This window comes from Haemaphysalis longicornis, unplaced genomic scaffold, assembly GCF_048455015.1.
Source record: "Haemaphysalis longicornis isolate Haplotype H1 unplaced genomic scaffold, Haemaphysalis longicornis Haplotype H1 scaffold_3, whole genome shotgun sequence".
Lineage (NCBI taxonomy): Eukaryota > Metazoa > Arthropoda > Arachnida > Ixodida > Ixodidae > Haemaphysalis > Haemaphysalis longicornis.
The window spans coordinates 60,113,461-60,132,799 of NW_027526335.1; positions in this window are offsets into that span (position 1 = coordinate 60,113,461).

Consider the following 19,339-nt stretch of genomic DNA (forward strand, 5'->3'; position numbering starts at 1 on the left):
TGGGTGTAAATCCGCGACATGCACGCGGTTTCACTTTTCAAGAAATCTTCAACTGGGTGACCAAAAAAGCCTACAGCTTTCGCGACACCAGCTTTCTTTGGCTGTTTTTTCGTGCATATCATCATCATCATCACCAGCCTATCTACGCCCACTGCAGGGCAAAGGTTGAATGGTTGATTGTAGGTTTTAACGCGCCGAGGCAACGCAGACGATGAGGCACGCTGTAGTGGAGGGCTGCGGATTAATTTTGACCACCTGGGGATAATTACCGCGCGCCGAAATCTCGTACACACGGGTATTTTTGCTTTTCGCCTCCATCAGAAAAGCGGCCGTCGTAGCCGGGAATCTAACCCGCGACCTCGTCCTTAGCAGCGCAACGCCTTAGCCACTGAGCCACCGCGTCGGGTGCAGGGAAAAGGCCTCACCCATAAATCTCCAATTACCCCGCTCCTGCGCTAAGTGCGACTAATTTATAACCGCATAAGTTTTGATCTCATCTGCCCATTTAACTTTCTGCCGCCCTTTTCCATACTTTCCTTCTCTAGGAATCCACTCTATCACCCTTAATGACCAACGGTTACCTTGCCTTCGCATTACATGCCCTGCCCATGCCCATTTCTTCTTCCTAATTTCTACTAATATGTCGTTAACACGCGTTTTTTCCCTGACCCACTCCGCTCTCTTTTTGTCCCTTAATGTTACACCTATCATCGTCCGTTCCATTGCGCGCTGAGTCATCTACAATTTAAGTTGAACCCTCTTAGTGAGCCTCCAAGTTTCTGCCCCGTAGGTGAGTACCGGTAAGATGCAGCTGTCGTACACTTTCTTCGTCAGGGACAATGGCAGGCTGCCATTCATTATCTGAGAATGCCTGCCGAATGCACTTCACCCCATTCTTATCCTTCTTATCATTCCTATCCACCCCATTCTTATCTTATCCACCATGAGGCAGTTATTATTCGAAGGATAAGAATGGGGTGGAGTGCATTCGTGCATATCAACCACGAGGCTAAAACCAGCTCTATCCGTTTGTCGGGATCAAGAGAGTCGCTGGTGCGGAGCGCTGCGCCTGCGCAGTGGGAGACCGTGACATCAGAGATGGAGCGCCGGCACGCGCGACTCGGGAGCCTCAGAGCAGGAGCGCACTGCGCGCAAAATGCTGATGTCGTGGGACATCACCATTTAACGAGGGTTAACGCGGTGTCGTGTGACATCACCATTTAATGGGGGTTAACGTGGCATGCACCACGTTAACCCTCGTTTTGGTACGTTGGACGGAAGTGCATAAAACTTGATCATCAACAAACCCCCACTTCCAACGGGAGCCGATGTCTCACATATGGAGTGGGTGAGTGAAAACACGGGTATTGCATTTTGTTGCGCTTGGGCACTGCTATGGATGAGCGTAGTGTTTTCAGGGGGATTTGTAGAGAGGCAGAATTGGGAAGGGATAATTATGTTTTCATTTAGTCTGTGAGCGGCGTTGAGGCGACACCTAGACCTCTTGGAGTAGTGCGCGTCGTTGTCACCTTCGCATCGCCGCAAAGCCGCTCCCCCACGATTTGTGCTGCGGGGTTTGGAAGGAAGAGTGGCAGCAAACACCACCTGCTAGTGGTGCGCGCCCAGGAGATGCTTTAAGCGGTAAGCAGTGCCAGGGCTGCGGATACGTTAGCCATGGTCCCAGGAAACAAAGTTGGCTGACGGTATCATAGTTCAAATAAAGAAAAAGAAATGGATCTGGGCTGCTAAGGTAGTACGATGAACCGACAACCGGGGCAGTGGACTTGAGCAGGCTAATGAGGAGGATGAACATGGCAGAAACGCGGTACGCTGATCACTGAGGTATCGAGAATGCACAGCCAACGATGAGGGCGGATGCCAAGCATGTTGTTTCACAGAACCTCCACCGAAACTGGTTTGCATTCTGAGCTTGGGATTTCGTCCAATCACGGAGCACCTCGTATGGATGTCACTGCTGTTAGTTGGTGCGGCCGCGCAGACCACCCATTGTAATTTTCCTTATTTCCGGCTTTAAATACCGCGTTATGGACCGGCTAAACGATGAAAAGTGCGTTGATTTGAGCCAGTCTACGCAGTCCAAGCAAAAACAGGAGTTTGACAAACTCACTTCAGTGTCCCTTTAAGCTTCGCCTTTAAGCGTGGTACGCGACAGCATTATCGGGCCTCGTTCGCGTCACATGAAAACTTTCCGATAGCCCTATTCTCGATGCAGAATCTCCACCGTGAACTGTGCATTTGCCGGAAGCTTTGTGTGATCGGCTTTAACTTCTGGTCATGTGGTTCCAGTTGACAAAGCGGTTGTGTGTGAGCTCGCCAATTTTACGTCTCATGACGTTTACTGGAACCATTTTAAAGTTGGTCATGTTTCTTGCTACTGAAAGCGCATAATTCTTGCCGAGAAATAAAAAATATATACGAAATAAGCGGACATGGCAACGTAGGCCTGTCTTTGCTACTCAAGAACCATGGGGCTTGTATGTCACGCCCTTTCTGTGATTGGCTGAGAAGATGTGAGGTAATATATTCTGTTAGCCGGAAGATTTACGTCACACGTTGGCAACTTCAGCCTCGTAAAAGTGACGTGTTTGTACATAATAGCTTGAAAATTGCGGCTCCTGTCGCCTTGAAATGGGGAAAAAAGTTTCACCAGCCTTTGGCGCCATGAAATCCCCATTTATTTGCAGCAGGCGCAGTTGCGCACGACGCGCGGTTTGAACCTGTTTTCTAAAACATTAATAGTTTTGTCTGTTTCCGAGTCCGCGATAACGGCGCATAAAAATAACGTCCCGTATTTTGCTTTTATGTTTGGCAATTAAATAGCATTTATTTGTGTGATCTGATTGATTGTAGGGTTTTAGCGGGCCGACGCAGCGTAGGTGATGAGGCGCGCCGTAGTGGAGTGCTCCGGATTAATTTTGACCACCTGGGGATCTTTTACGTGCGCCGAAATCTCGTACACAACGGCGTTTTTGCTTTTCGCCTCCATCAGAAAAGCGGCCGCCGCTGCCGGGAATCGAACTTGCGACCTCGTGCTCAGCAGCGCGACGCCTTAGCCACTGAGCCACCGCACCGGGTAGAATTTATTTGTTTGGAGTAAGGATATAAGAGGGCAGTAAAAGCCTCTCCAATATTAAAACCAAATACATGACATTTGTCCACATTTCTTCTAGTGAGCTGGTGGTGCACATGATCAAATTACAAAAAAACGACTGTTTTATTTATTACTGCGCCTATTGAGTTCGAGCTTGACGAATGATTGCATCGGTGGAATCGGTACCATGAAGGCGTTAACAGCCCACGAAGACGACAATACACAAGGAAGAGAAGACAGAACAAGCGCTGAATTACAGCTGATTTTTGTTCCGCCAAGACACATCCAATAAGTAGGTACAATAATATATGACGTAAACACTTATCTGCCACCCTGCCTTCAACGCTCGTTGCTCCAGATACTGTTTTTCTTTTTCTGAGAGCACAACAGATGGCATGCTGATGCAGCTTCCATCAAGACAGTCAATCTGGCGCGCCTTGATAACCTCACCCGTATGCATATCCTTTTCTCTAGAAACTACTGAGCACTCTTCAACAGCGGAACGCAGCACAATCTTTGCAGTGCGAATGCAGGTGGCCCGAAACAACAGCCTTTCCTACGAGGTTCTTATGCTCCCTCAGTTTATCGTTAAGGCATCTACCCGTGTGGCCGACATAGGTTTTTCCACAATCCAAGGGGAGAATAAACAACGCTTTGATCACAATGAACAAATTATTCCTTGTGTTTGTTTGAACAGACCCTTTTTTCTCTGCACCGCCATTTACCATCGGACACAGCTTTGAAAGTTTGTTAGGGGCAGAGAAAATTACTTCAACACCGGCGCGCATGCCAATCTTCTTGAGGTTATGTGCAATCGTGTGCATATAAAGAACCACCACAATTTTTTCTTTACTTCGCCTTATCCCTAGACAGCCCGGGTCACGACCTCTCTTTCAATAAGTCATGAGCCACTGTTGTCAGCAAATGTTTCGGGCTGGGATCAATTCATAAACTAAATGTCAAATTACACTGCATGTCGTCATAGCTATACCTGCCAATTAAATTCACGGGGAGAGGGAAAGATCATGTGACCCGCGTCAAGTAGATCTGTCGCCTGATGATCGAAGAGATGGTCACTGAAACGATGACTGGTTGGCTCGTTGGCTGACGGCACGCGGCAAACAATGAGCTACTTCAAGCAAAAGCAAGATGTGCAATAAGTACACTTTATTTACACTACGTATTTACAACTCTCAAGACTCATGATGGCATACAAGAGGCCGGGCAAGGCCCGCACCCAGCGGGGCTACCCCCTCTTCCCTCTTTTCTCTTCTCTTCCTGAAACATCAAACACTTCGGTTTTACCGCCAACAAAGGGGACGTCACAATTTGAGAGTGAAGATGGCTCATGAATTAGCCCACACTAGGCCACTGATTGGCTAGCGTGACAAACAAAGCTAGGTGGGTTAAGAATAGTCACGTGAAACACCTCTCTGTCATACAGACACCCGGAGGTGTTCAGAAAAATACAAACATAACAAAAAAAAAAACAACTAAAACCAACCTAACGACGGCCGTCGGCGCTCGGGCGGCTCGTCTTAAAGTATTGCCCATACCAAGCGCGCCTATAATTGTGCCCCCCCGCCGCTAAAATTCCCTTGATTTATACACACGTCGAGCGCCACCGAGTCACCAGGGCCAGACGTGGAGCGAATGGAAACTTCGTCCAGTAGCTCTGAACGCTGTAACGGTGGTGCCCCCTTCCTACCTTCGACCCCTTGACTGATTTCACATCCCGTCGGCTTCGGGCTTTCTCATGGCGGTAATCGCGCCCGTTAAAATGTCCAGGGGGTCTCTCCGCTAGTTTTCTGAGCGAACGAAAGGAAATCCTACTTCAAATACTAGCATCGCTTTCAACTATTTTAACGTGACCGACACATTTGTGTAACTCCTCTCCGGGCCCGTCGCGATGGGTGAACGCAAAAGCGCGGCGAACAAAAAACAAGCTTCGGCGGTTTCTCCTCACGCCCCTCGCGCCCAAATAATCTAGGCTGGCACGAAAAGAAACGCAATACAGTTAAACACGCTATACCCAGCGAACGATATTTATTTGCAAGGCGGTTTTATTTAATAAGTGAGGGGCCCGAACTTAAAAGTACCTCAGGTCACTGATTACTTACGTGCTGCTTACGGAAAAAACACGGTGAATTCACTGTGAATTTATGCAGTCGAGAACAGGGCCCCGAGAGATCAACACTTTCCCCTCGTGCTAGCGCGCAATCTGTTGGGGTGTCGCATTACCGTCCTGGGGGGTTTCAGTGGGTGCCGCAAGGTGGCGCTGCTGCATTTATTGCTCACGGATTTTCTGTAACACGGGGCCCTTAACATTGCTCGTTAAAAGAGAACCTCACACAAGTCGCGTCTCTCACCAGGAAATAAGCTTTCACTGCCACGTGCGCCCCCTTATGAAAAGGGAACGACTAAGCCAAAGCAGGAAGACGGAGTCTTAATGCTTAATGCTCCAGACGAATGAAAGAACTCCGTAGTCGGCGGAAGTCGTTTAAACCGAGGAGCCCAAGGACGGCTCTTATTTTGTGTGGGGCAGTACAAGTATAAAGCGCTATATACCGCCGTCTGTTTACTGTGGTTATGATATGGCCTTCGACGCCGCTTTTCGAGCAATTCCTTTTCCCTTTAGTGGTCTGAGTCCTCCTTTTCGCCACCAAGCTCAGACGCCAGACTATTTTTGTTAGCTTTACAAGCATCTATGTTTGCGCAGAGACGTGTCTGGCCATTTGGCGACGAATAGCGCCAGCACCCACTACGGTGGGATGGGGGGGTCGAACTCCCGCCGTTATCGGATTTACACCGACTTTTAGCTCGAGCGAGGGATTTGGGCGGCCACAAACACATCTTCTTGTTCGCTTCTTGCTGCTCGAACATCGCTTTTCAATTTCTGAAGGGTAAACCCTTCCTTAAATCGCGGTAAATGTGGAAAAGCGGTGTTTTCCAAACGTCTCTTCGTTTCCGTTTTCAAGGCGTACCGTGCTGCTTTTGCTGTTAGCCAAGGTGGTGCGAATGCATCGACATCTACTTCGGCTACAGATGTTTTTACCGGTGGAGGAAATGTTTGGACGCATGCCCAGCCATATAGGCGTAAGCGGCATATCTGTTTCCGGCTGTATGGCGTCTGCAAAAAAATTTCGTGAAAATTTTACAGTGCTTCAAAAAAATTGCTTTTTTATATTTATTCGTTCACGTAAATGGCAAATTAGCTCACCTTTGCCTCATTTTTCTCGCAAGTGAAGTAAAGCCCAGCAATGCGGCTGAAACGCCTTAAACCAGTGGTAGTGCTGATGCCATATCAATCAAATTGATAGTAAGTGCTGCCGCAAAATCGGACTTTTTTGGTTGGTTTCTCATTATTTCATCAATAAACATAGAATGACCCCGGCTCTGATAAAGATAAATGACCCTCTTACTGATATACTGCATTCAAGACATACAGCACAACGACAATATATTCGTAGCTAAAAGCGAGTATTTCAAAAAATTGTCTGCTTCTGTAAACGATTTCGCCCCGCGTAATTAATTAACGTTTATAGTCGTTTTTGTTCCAACATTATTCTTAACACTGATGCTTAGCATGTGTCTGAATTGTTTTTGTTTCTTTTTAATCAGAGCAACCATCCTGCCTTTACGGACAAATATCTGCTGGCAGTATATTGTTGATATGAGAATGCGTGAAACAATGTATCTGCTTTTGAGGCTTCTGAAAGTCGTTAATAATGAATAAATACCGCATTATTTTGAGGTATTTAAGAAAATAATATTATCAAGAAAACGTCAAGAGAATGACGTAATAATCTGGGGATCTCAACGCACCATAAAGTAATTGAAATCGAAGTTTTGGGGGAACGAAGTCTGGAAACATAAGCGTAAATATTACCGTCCATTTTTAATGCGGTTTCTGCTTTGCGGCACTTACGTCCTTTTGTAGCAAAAGTTCCATCTTTGCCTACGAGGTAAAGAATAAAGTTACAAGGGACTATTCTAAAACCCTTGTTGTGTGTGTGCGTGTGCGTGTGTGTGCGTGTGTGTGCGTGCGCGTGCGTCCGCGTGTGTGTGCGTGTGCGTGCGTGCGTTCGTGCGCGCACGTGTGCGTGTGCGTGTGTGCATGCGTGCATGTGCGTGTGTGCATGCGTGTGTGTGTGTGTGTGTGTGCGTGCGTGCGTGTGCGTGCGTGCGTGTGCGTGTGCGTGCGCGCGGGTGCGTGCGTGCGCGTGCATGTGCGCGTGCGCGTGGGCGTGCATGTGCGCGTGTGTGCGCGCGTGTGGATGTGAGTGTGTGTGCGTGCGCGTGCGCGTGCGTGCGCGTGTGCGTGTGCGCGTGTGTGTGTGTGCGTACGCTTGTATGTTTGCGTGCGCACGTGCGCGCGTGTGCGCGTGTGTGCGTGTGTGCGTGTGTGCGTGTGTGCGCGTATGTGTATTTGCGTGCGTGCGTGTGCATGCGTACGTGTGTGTGCGTGTGCGTGTGCGTGCGTTTGCGTGTGTCATCAAACGACCCCAATAATCCAGCAACTATGGTTCAGTGTGCCACATAAGACAAAGAGCAGAATACTAGAAAGCAAACAACATGTCGAGGTATGCATACGCACTGAGGCGGCGCGGTCACTCTGGACAGCACGACAAAAAATCGTCGTAATGTGCGACAACACAGAAGCCATCAAACGACACCAACAACCCAGCAACTATGGTTTAGTGTGCCACCTCACTAAGACGGAGAGCACAATACTAGAAAGCAAACACACTGTCCAGGTATGCATACGCACCGAGGCGGTGCGATCGCTCTGGACGGCACGACAAAAAATTGCCGCAATGTGCAACAAGACAGAAGCCATCAAATGACCCGAATAATACAGCAACAATGGTTAATTCAGTGTGCCCCCTCATTTAAAAGGAGAGCAGAAAACTAGGAAACAAGCGCAACATACAGGTATGCATACGCACCGAGGCGGCGCGATTACTTTGGATGGCACGATCAAAAATCGCCGTAATGTGCGACAACTGAGGCTGCTTAGCACGGGCTCCACAACACGGTGAAAGAGCTGATAGAAGGCCATCTTTCTAACCAGAAGGTCCGACTCAGAATTGCGGTGGGTAACCGCATGCTTCACCAGATTGGCTGGGCAGCCCAGAATGTCACTCCGCTTGACGTACTCCCAGACTCTTGCTGACTAAAACTAAAGATGCTCCCTTTGCTTAGAAATATGAACCCCCCACATGACGAGGGTCACCGAAAAGCACGGGCTCAAGCGCTAAACACCACCCTCGGTGGGGATCATGCAGTTATCTACACAGACGCCTCCAAACATCGAGGGTAGCAATACGCCATCATCGTGGCTACCTCCAGAACCAACTTCCTTGCGTGTACCTCGCTTAGGACCCAAGAAATGACGGCAGCAGAAGAGGTAGCCATCACCTTGGCTCTCACTCAACCAGGGGTTCGGAGGGTAGTCACCGATTTACAGCAAGCCTACTGGAATTACCAGTCGGATTTGGGGTCCTGACCTGCACAGCGCGTGCTAAAAAACCACTCCCCAAACGGTTCCATTCAGCTCATCTGGACAATCCCTCACGTTTCAATGGAGGGCAACAAATACGCCCACCCCACAAGCCTGCGCTTTTACCTCCCGTGCTATGGAGCTGCACGAGGACAGTCACCCGCTTGTCACGTCCAGGGAGATAATCCAGCATTATCGCCTTCTGAGACAGACCGTACCTTCTCCTTACCCTGACCTTTCCAGAGAACAACAAACTACCCTACGGCTCATATAATCCGGGCTCCTTCCCACAGCCTACGCGTATTCACTTAATGCACCCGAAACGCTACGACGCTGAATGTAAATTTTGCTCAGAAGTAGGAACACCCCGCCCCGTAACCGGGGTGTGTGACTTTAGCCCTGAGCACCCTCCTCTCTTTCCGTGAACTACCCATAAGAGCAATGGGAGATGCTACTCTCGAGGCCCTCTCTACCTACCCAGCTTCAGCGGGTGGACAGAACACAGGCCGCGCGGACTGCATATGGGCCCCACAGAAGAAGGAATCACTCCCCAGGGCTGCACTCTGGGCCGTTCAGAAATCTGAACAGGAGGAAGACGACGAATAAGAGGAGCGTTGACGTGTCCCGCATGGGCTTTGCCTATTTTAAGCCTCAGGTGCAATATACGCCAAGTCCTGAGGACAAACCTCTCACTAACGCCTTCGCGAAGTTCTTAGGACTACGCCAATACCAAACTTTGGCCCGTAAGTGCATTATTTTTTTATTTTACGGGCAGCCTTTGCTCGGAGGTGGTGGCGTTGGTCTAGGCCTGTTGCCTAGACCTACAGCTCCGAACACGTCACAATGGCAACCCCTCCTGCGACCTTGGAGCAACCCTCAAGCTACGCGCAAGAGCAACGAAGTGACGAAGAAGCAATGTAAGACAACCACGAACAAGAAGATACCACCACGACGAACAGTAAGGAGGAATGGATTGAAATCGTCAGCCGAGCCCAGCGACGCAAACAAAAGGCAAGCGGCGCTACGTTAAGAGTAACCCCTAATCATTCATCGGCCGGACCTAGCACAACGACCTCGAAGCCTAAGCCACCCCCATTTCCGAAAGACGACTACAAGCTCATGATTAGACCCAAAGAGGGTTTATCTCTAACCAAATTGAACCCGGCCAAGCTCGCCGGAGCCATTTTACATAAATCAAGACTTACCTGGCGAAAGGCAGACATTCGTATTAGAGTGGAAGAGACTCAAAACATCATCACCTTGAGCACACCTCACCAGAAGGCAGCGAGGGCCCTCAATCAAATCCGGGAGATAACAATTGACGGGAAAACACATCCGGTCAACATCTATGGACTGGCCCCCGCCGACTCGGTCAAAGGAGTTATTCACGACGTACCACTTCACTACAACATGCAGCAAGTCCTCGATGACCTCTACTCCCCGGGGCATGAGCTCCTGACGTGCCGCCGCCTCGGCAATACCGGGACTGTGGTGATCACCTTCCAAGGACACAAGGTACCTTTTTATGTGTACTACATGGGAGTTGAAGTTAAATGCTACTTATACAGGAAGACTGTGCCAGTGTGTAGTGTGTGCCACGTGTTGGGACATCGTGCCGACGTGTGCCCAAACCCCACCGTTCGGTCTTGTGACCTCTGTGGGGCACGGGATCCGACACCAGAGCACGTCTGCAAGCCTTAGTGTGCCCTATGCAACGGAGACCACCTGACTGCGTCCAAAGGGTGCCCCAAGAGGTTTTGCGAGCCTTTCGTCTTGCGCCAGAAGGCACTGGCGAGGGATCGTGAAACCCGGCGCGTGTCCGCGCAATCCAGGCCTTCACGGAGCAGGTCTCGCGGACGCAGCTCATCCCGTCACGCATCCCGTGGACCATCCCGCTCCAGATCCAGATCCAAGAAGCGGAGCACATCCCACGCACGCCAGGTGAGCTGGGCAAGCATTGCTTCTCCCGCTGCTCATACCCCCGCACTTACCCAACACCAGTGTGCCGAGTGCACAAAGGTCAAGGCAGAGAATGAAAGACTAGAGGCCGAATGCGCGAAAGTTCAGGCAGAGCTAAGGAGTCTTAGGGAAGAGTTCGCTGCCCTCAAGGAAGCAATAACTACGCAGACCAACGAGAAACGCAGGAAGATGGTGGTAAAGAAAGATATCCCAGTTGAGCCGGAACAGCCTAGAGTTGAGCCACGAGAAGAAAACACAGAAATAGTTGAAATAATCACCAAGACAATCGAGGCGCAACTGAAACAGTCTACAGCGAGTATTACAGAGCAGCTTGGCACACTAACAGCACGGGTCGATTCAATGTACAAGGAATCAGGTGCCTTGCACAAAAGAATCGAGGTGCTTGAAAAGTCGCCGAGCAGGCTTCGAGAGAAGCCTTACGACAGACCAAACACGCAAGATCCCCAGGAAGGCTTCTCAGGTAGTAGCAATGGCTCGTAACCACAAGTCGAAGCAAAGAACAACAATATGGCAGTGGAACTGCAGGAGTATTAAACCTAAAGTCGGATCCCTGCAGCAGTATATAGGAACCGTCAGTATTCTACCAGACGTAATTGCGCTCCAAGAAACCAATGCACCGGTCAAACTACCGGGCTATATGACCCACGGAGATTCCCAAATCAATAATTCAGCTACACTCATCAAAAAGGAAATCACAGCCATACAGCATTCGTTAACCCAGCATGAACAAATCGGAGTGCTGTCCGAACTGATCCCCAGAAAAACAGGAAGAGCCCAGAACCTGTTCGTCCTCAGCGTGTACTGTCGCCCCAAGAGGAAGCAGGCGGAGATAAAGCAAATAATTCAACAGGCGGTGCGAGTAGCAGCTGATAACCCGCTCATCATTGTAGGCGATTTCAACGCCGCTCACCCACTGTGGGGATACGGTTACACCAATAAAAGAGGCACAGAACTCAGCCTTGCCATGGAAGAAGAAGACCTCACGCTGGTCACTGACCACTTGGTCCCCACACGAATGGGTAACAGCGTCACCAGGGATACTTGCCCTGACCTCACGTTAGTGAAGAATATTAGTCAGGTCAGCTGGACCAACACAGGTGAAAACCTAGGCTCTGACCATGATATCATATCCACAGTCATCCTAGGTCCCGAGTACCGAGCCCACCTAGGTGAGGCCAAAATCACTGATTGGCACAAATTTCGTGAACGCCGGGAAGCCCAAGAATTATCTAGCGAGACTACAAGCATACAGGAATGGGCCAGAGGAGTGCGGGAGGACATGAGATCCACGACCCAGAAAGTAAAGACCACCACGCAAGCGCCTAGCGTCGATCCCAAGCTGCTTCACTTATGGGAGGCAAGAATAGGACTGATCCGCAGGTGGAAAAGACAACGCCACAACAGAAAGTTGAAAAAGCGCATAGCCGGACTCACTGCGGAAGCGACGAAATACGCAGCACAGCTGAGTCGAGAGAATTGGCTCTCCCTTTGCGATGGTCTAAAGGGGACTCTTAGTAGCTCAAAGACGTGGAGGCTGCTGAGATATTTGATAGACCCGGCCAACAGCAAAGGCCCATCTCGCCGCACAATGACGACGGTTCTGCACTCATTTCCCGGGACGCAGTCAGAGCTACTAAAGAAATCGCAGGACAAATACTTGCCACCATCCCCTGTTACGCCTATCTCAGACTACACGGGAAGGCCAAATCCTGATTTGGACAGGGACATACAGCTATGCGAGGTGGAAGCTGCAATGGCAAAGCTTAGACGCAACACCACTCCGGGACGAGATGAGATTACCAATAAAGCGCTAGCAAACCTCGAGCCTTCCTCGATGACTCCTCTCACCGCATACATGAACACCTGCTGGAAGAGCGGAACCCTCCCACCGGAATGGAAGACCGCAGAAGTGCGATTCATTCCCAAACCTGGCAAGGAACCACACATTGAAAACCTCCGTCCCATCTCTTTGACTTCTTGCGCGGGGAAGCTCATGGAACACATTGTCCTCACGAGGTTGCAGAAATACCTAGAAAGCACCGGAAAACTGCCATCAACCATGTTTGGCTTTAGGCTGCATCTTTCAACTCATGATATCCTCTTACAACTGAAAGAAGATATCATGATGCAAGCCAACAGCCACACGCCAAAAGCCATACTGGCCCTCGACCTAAAGGGGGCATTTGAAAATGTCACCCACCAGGCTATCTTAGTAAACCTCAATGGTCTAGACTGTGGGAACCGGACTTACAACTATGTCCGAGACTTTCTGTCAGGACGGAAAGCAGTTATCAAGATCGGAGACATTGCGTCGGACCCCATCGACCTCGGTGGGAGGGGTACGCCACAAGGAGCGGTTCTGTCACCCCTACTGTTCAATATCGCCCTTATTGGCCTCCCCGCTAAACTAGGGGTCATACCAGATCTGCACCATGGCTTGTACGCCGACGATATAACGGTGTGGACTGGAAAGGGCTCGGTGGGGGAAATGCAGGACCGCTTACAACTTGCCGTCGACGTAGTCAATGAATACGCGAAGAGCTGTGGCCTCTCTTGCTCACCGCAAAAATCAGAGCTCTTCACGGTGCACAGGGGAAGGCGGCAAGCCCCAAGCATCGAGATCATCTTGTATGGCCATACCATCAGGCCTTCCCGTCAGATCAAGATCTTGGGAATATTCTTCCAGGCGGACAGCAGGAACACAGTTCTTATCAGCCGGCTCAAGCGCACTACCGAACAAAAGACACATATGCTCCGAAGAATAACGACAAAGTCTACGGGCATGAAAGAGGCAGAGACACTTCGGCTCGTTGAGGCCTGTGTGATTTCCCGACTGACTTACACCCTTCCATATGCCATACTCAATAAGACTGAAACAGCTAAATTGGACGCATTAATCAGAAAGGCATATAAGCAGGCTCTGAGCCTCCCAGTAAGCACCTCGAATGAAAAACTTTTAAAACTGGGTATTCACAACACAGTGGCTGAAATCATCGAGGCTCATCTATCAAACCAGCGACAAAGATTAGGGTCAAGTATTACTGGGAGAAGCCTCCTAGGCAGACTAGGAATGACGTCCCCTGAAGAGGTACAGTATCGGGATATGCCAATCGAACTGCGAGAGAAGATTGCAGTAGCGCCAATACCGCGCAACATGCATCCAGTACATCATGCAGGCAGAAGAGAGGCAAGAGCTCGTGCAATCGGAAGGGTCAATGACAACAGGGCCAGCACGGTCTATACTGATGTGGCTGACTACGCCAGAAGGGATCGATGACTGCTGTTGTGACAACCGCAACGTCGCATATTACCAGCATTACCCTACCCTGCACGACCACTGACCAAGCAGAAGAGGCTGCCATTGCCCTGGCCTTCTCTCAGACCACCGCAGATACAGTTGTCACAGACTCCCAACAGGCATGCCGAAATTACCTGCATGGAAGAATATCCAAATGTGCCTTAAACATTCTTCTTCAACGTCCGCTTCACCGACGAGTCAAAATACTCTGGACTCCAGCCCATTCGATCCTCCAGGGCAACAACACCGCCCATAATACTGCCCGAGAGCTATCCCGCCGGGCACCACGAGGGATAGAGGCTGCGAGCCCATTGCTCACCTACCACGAGATCAGCCAGCATTACAGGCTCGAGCGCAGGATTTACCCCCCGGCCCACGAATCCTTAACGAAAGCCCAGGAAAGAATACTTAGGCTGCTTCAAACGAATACGTTTCCCCACTTGACGAAATTGCGCCTAATGTACCCGACCCAGTACTCCTCTCTGTGTCAGTTTTGTGGCGAACCTGGCACGCTCTACCATATGGTGTGGGGTTGTCAGAAAAACCCCAAGTTTGACAGAATTCCTCGCCCGTCTTATGAGCAGTGGGAGAGCGTGTTGTCCGGTTCCAGTCCGGAAGACCAGCTTCGGTTGGTTGAAAGGGCTGTCGCAGCTGGCACCACGAATGGGGTCCTGAAATGAGGACACCACTCAACATTTTCTTTTCTTTTTTTTTGCTAATAAAGAAGTTTATTCTCTCTCTCTCTCAGCAGTAATTCTTCCCCCTCCTTCTCAGCCGCAAGTCTCGTCACCTCCGTCCGCGGCGCAGAAACGGAGAAGTCAGGTCGTCTAACACCGGGTTGGAGCTTACTTTGATTTTATAAAAAAAAAGTTTCCAGTCTTGTGCTACACCAATACAACTCAACCAAACACCGTTCATGCATCATGCATTGAGTTAACCATATCGAGAATATCTCTTTGAAGTAATAAATGGTGTGGTTAAGTGCACTTCTCTATGGTTTTACTATTTGTAGAGCGATGTGAGTGATTTTAAGTGACTTCGCATGAGTAATCGTTATGGGTGCCGTTTACAGCTTTGCTTTCCAACCACAGTCACGGGGTGGATTGGCGCGATTTTTTTATTATTTTCATTTGTAAGTGTTATCTTTTTAGCCCTGTCTGGTAGCGGTTGCATATATTACGTGTCTCAAGTAAAAGATGAACAGTTGAAGTCTAGCGAGTGTCCCGTCTCCTTCTTTCTATGTCCCTGTCCGTTTTTCGCTGGTAGAATGGTTCTAAATGGATGTGGAGCTGCGTCAAAGCAGGCCCAGAGCAACCATCGCTAAGCCAGACGAGAAAGCCGACGGAATGGGTCCCGCCGTCGCTCCTGCCAAGGTCAGCAAGCTCCGGCGCGCGAGGACGCTGCGTAATAGCGCCTATTCGCCGCACCATTTACACTTTGCTCCGTGAGTGAGGGATATTAAGGGCCCGTCGGAGAGAGCGAAGTTGGCGCTCCCCTTTATCTTACTCTGTCCGCGGTCGCCTCCAAAAAGCGCCATACTCCTCCCCAGCCTAGTTGGGAGTTTCTTGTGTCGCACGGCACGACGAAAACGCTAGCTGATAGAGGTAGAAAGCTTTGCTTTAATAACTTGGGAGACATGACTCCCCAACATGAACACTCTCTTCCAAAGGCAGGGGTTTCCCCAGGCATCTAATCAAGGGGGGGTGTCTCAATGGCTCTGGGGGGGGGGGGGTCATAAACTAGAAAAGCTGTTTTTTTATCCCACTAGTTAAATAATAGACGTCTGTTAACCAAACGCTCATCCCCGTGACGTACGTTTTTCATTTTCTCTCTCTCTCTCTCTCTCTCTCTCTCTCTATATATATATATATATATATATATATATATATATATATATATATATATATATATATATATATATATATATATATATATATATATATATACACTTAAGAGACGGTGCTTTCTATTCAATCTAAGAAAAAAACAAATTTAGAGAAATTCATTTTTTACCATGAAAGGTCCGTATTCAGTTTTTTTTTTAATTTCTCGCCATTTTTCAACGTATAAGGACATTTTCGAACTTGTTACCAGGGCCAGTGACGAAATTTGAGTTCTGAAACAATGTTTAAGTAGTACACTAATTATGCAGCACTTATAAATCAGGCACTGATTGTACGCTCCAGATTTATTAAAACGGCAGGATTAGCTTCCGTAGCGCTTCGCCTCGCCAAATTGCCCATTTTAAATGTACATGCTGAAAGAGCTTCTGCAAAGATTACGGTTGTAAACAAAGAACGCAACTTTGCCCCTTTCCTTCGAAATCCTTTTTTGTGTGCACATACGAACTTGCCACGAGCTGTCGAAAAAAAGGAAATAAATACGTGCAACGCTAACAGCAAGCTCGGAGGGCGCACTTTTGTTTATTTTGCCCTAGGCTACTACCAAGAATAGCAGACGGGCAGCCCGCGCATGCGCAGATCGATACTGAAAAAGGTCCATACAAGGACTGACAAGAGTGAAATTTGGGGATTCAAGGGGGGGTGTCCAGAAAAACTAGGGGGGGTCTACACACCCCCTAGGGGGGGTGTAGGGAAATTACTGTCCAAAGGGCTTATACAGAGGGCCTCAAATTCTAACCTACAAGGCCTGGACAGCTGCCGTCCTTAGCGAGTACGTGCTGTACAAGTGGCGCTCCTACGTGAAGTGGTTCCACGTAATGACCCTGAAAGACGCGGTGGCTCCTCCACTATCATTGACCGACCGTACCTCTGCCCGTACTGCAAGGGCTGCACAGTAAATATGGTCATTCGGCACCTCCTGTGGGGCTGTGGGGGCCTCCGTCTATTCCGAGCCCTACAGGCTCAAAAGGGCCCATAATATGAACAGTAGACGACGCTTACGATTCCCATTCATGCCAAGAAGACATTATTATGTCTGTGGGAGTTCGCAAAAATATGAGGCGTAGCCGCGAGAATTTAGGGCCTAGAGGAGCCCAGCACCCCCTCCAAAACGACCCCTTACCTTTATTATTCCACTGACCACCCCTTTAATAAATAAAAATGTTTACATACATTTTTCCTCGCTTTCTTCCTACTAGCCTTTTTACAGTAAAGCTGTATACCTCTACCCCCCAACAGTTTCAACGCAATGGGCTAAAACGATCTCCATGGGCAAAAACGTCAAGGCACCGAGGCCTAAGACGCCGCGTCAGGCTAGTCAGGCATACAGCATGGAGCTCAGAATTCGTTTAAGGAAAGCACAAAACACGCATCGAAACCGCATTATGGTTGATAAGGCGCACGTCAAAAACGGGACCTCCTCACCCCCCCCCCTTCCCCTTATGTGTTGCTAGTTAAGAACTGTTTGGAGATTGTCTTTGACTGCCAGGCAGGACTATTATGTCAATAGATACAGCAGCTGTTCTTGCCCAAGACGCCGAGAGCATGCGTCAGGCTAGGCAGAACTCAGCATTTGCCGCCACAGAAACCTAGCGAAGGGTCATTAGATAAAGTATTAGAGTATTGCCACTGAGGCACGCAAATAAGCAACGGTGGAGAGTTTCTCAAAACAGCAACGGTAGAGAGTTTGTCGTTCATCAGTGTTGCGAGATTGCCGCATCTACGGATCGCCGTTAACTTCGACCGGGTGGTTTGTTAACAACACTACCAAAGATGCAGCAAAACAGTATCTTTGGATACACTTCTGCTGCTGAAAAGCTGTTACACGCGTTATCTTTGATTCGCGTTAAGAACGACGTCAGTCGCGCACAGCTGCAGATTAGGGAGGACAAGCTGAGCATACCAGAATTGTCCGATTAAAACGCATAAAGAACAAAATGGTGCCGTCCATGAACCTATTGCAGCGTAATGATGATGATGATGGTTGGGGTTTATTGGCGCAAGGCCGACTATGTGCAAAGAGCACCAAAGAAGAAGTTACTAATTTTGGATCAGACCGTAAATACTAAAACATGTGACTAAAAGTAAAGGTGATGCAAAATAAAAGACAATGGAGATGGCTGGTGTACAGGGCCAGGATGATTACACGTGATATGACAAGAGCTGCAGAAAGTGTACCTCAGCTAAAAACTTAAAAACACGCTGACGTGAAAACATTGGTTCGTCGGCTAAAAAGTATGATGGGTGCAAAGGAATGTGTCGTCTGTATAATTCAGGGAAATGTTTGTGTCGTGTTGTGTCAAGTGCAATGCATGTGATTAGTATGTGGACTACGGATAGGCCCTTTCCACACCTGCTACACGTGGGTCTCGAAGTTCCAGTGAGCAGGTGGGAGTGCGTCACATGTGTGCGGCCTATCCGCAGCCTAGCCAGGGCGACTTCAGTGTATCTGTTGTGTGAGTCAGTTATGTAGCGTCCCAGTTGTGGTTTTATTACGTGTAGTTTGTTGTCTGTTTGTTGACTCCAGCGTAATTGCCATGTGTTACGAAGCTGTCGCCTGATTTGTGTCTTTAGGTCGGTGTAAGGTACTGTTGTTATGTCAACTGTGGTCATGAGAGCAGGAGCACCAGCCATTTGATCAGCAGTCTCATTGCCAGGGATCCCACAGTGACCTGGTACCCAGCATATAGGTATTTTTAAATTTGAAGCATATGCAGTCATTACGACCTTTAAAAGATCATTGATTACATAGTTTTTTGACGACCTTCCTGACGACAATGCCTGCACAACGCTTAGAGAATCTGTGTAGACGATGGACTTTGGAATTTTATGTTCGAGGATGTGATTTGAAACGAGCAAATCCCGTCCCGTGCAGGACAAATGTCACTTAATACACACTGACCAGTGGTCACGGCGGCCAGGAACAATAAGAGAAAAGAGTGCCGATGCTCAGTACCCTTATCTGGTGACACTAGCCGAGCGCAACCGACAAGCCCGGCCAAGACGACGAGAAACATTTTATACCCTCCCCCATCACCATTTGTAGTGTTTACAACAGCTTTGCTGGACGTGCACTTTAGCAGGGTGGGATGGCGACCTTTTTTTTTTCTTACCGGAACTATGACTAAAACCCTTGGCTGATAACCCTTGTCAGGCCTGCACTCAGGCTTGGCGTAGCCTTAACGTTGAGCCTGACGGTGTGTCAGGCATCGTCAAACTCATTGAGGCCAAGCTGCGGCTGCTGGTTGGCGACGTTAAATGTCATAGCGTGACGTCAGGCCTGGCGTTGTGCGGTCGCGTGCCCGTATATCCCCATCCTTCTGATGCGCCAGTAAGCAGGAGACCGGCGCACACTCCTGTTTGCAGCCAGATTTCGCGTCGCAGCCAATAGGGCGTCAGTCCGGCGTATGCCCTCTGAAACAGTCCTGTGGTTCAGCCTCACTACAGTGCGTACGAGTGACTAATCCATGCAATCAGCAGCTACATTTGGGCGAATTACTCGATTGAGGGACAAAATAAGAAATTTAGAAGGCAGAAAATGGACT